Below are 631 nucleotides of genomic sequence, written 5' to 3' on the forward strand. Positions count from 1 at the left end.
ACCCACAGTGACCTCAGGTTTTGTTTGAATAGCAGCTTCCCATCTGGCATCGACCCAACAGAGTTTATTAACCTGGGAAGATTAGGGTTGGCCTGTTAGTAATTTGGGGTCTGTTCTGAGATACAAAATCACCTCTGTTATTAAATTGTACTCACATCCTGAACAGCACTTGACAGGTTGTGCAGGGTGCCTGTAGACCAGTGTGTTCAAAATTAGAGGCTCCTTCCTGCTTGCCTCCCTATATGGGTCCCTCCACGCTGACAAAAGCACAGTGACTGTCAGCAGATTCCTTTACTTTTGTTTGTAGCTGGTAGGAATTGTTCCAATGCATTTTAAACAGCGTTTCTCAAACTGGATGACTGGCCAGCAGGCGTAGAATCACCTGGAGTGCTTATCTGAAAATAGCAGATTTAGGGAGCCTGTGAATTGACCAATCTCATCAGGTGATTCTTTTCAACAGTCAAGTTTGAGAATGACTGGGTTAAATTGTGGGAAAGGGTCCAGATTTTAAAGGTGCTTCAAGATTGCCCTCTGCTGATACTGTTTGTCTTTCTACTGTTTTACCTCCTAACTTCTCCCCATTCTCAGATTAAAGCTAGACTATAGACCCACACAAACACACTCCTGAGAT

Source organism: Carlito syrichta, unplaced genomic scaffold (assembly GCF_000164805.1).
Source record: "Carlito syrichta isolate Samal-C Ts95f unplaced genomic scaffold, Tarsius_syrichta-2.0.1 Scaffold312196, whole genome shotgun sequence".
NCBI lineage: Eukaryota > Metazoa > Chordata > Mammalia > Primates > Tarsiidae > Carlito > Carlito syrichta.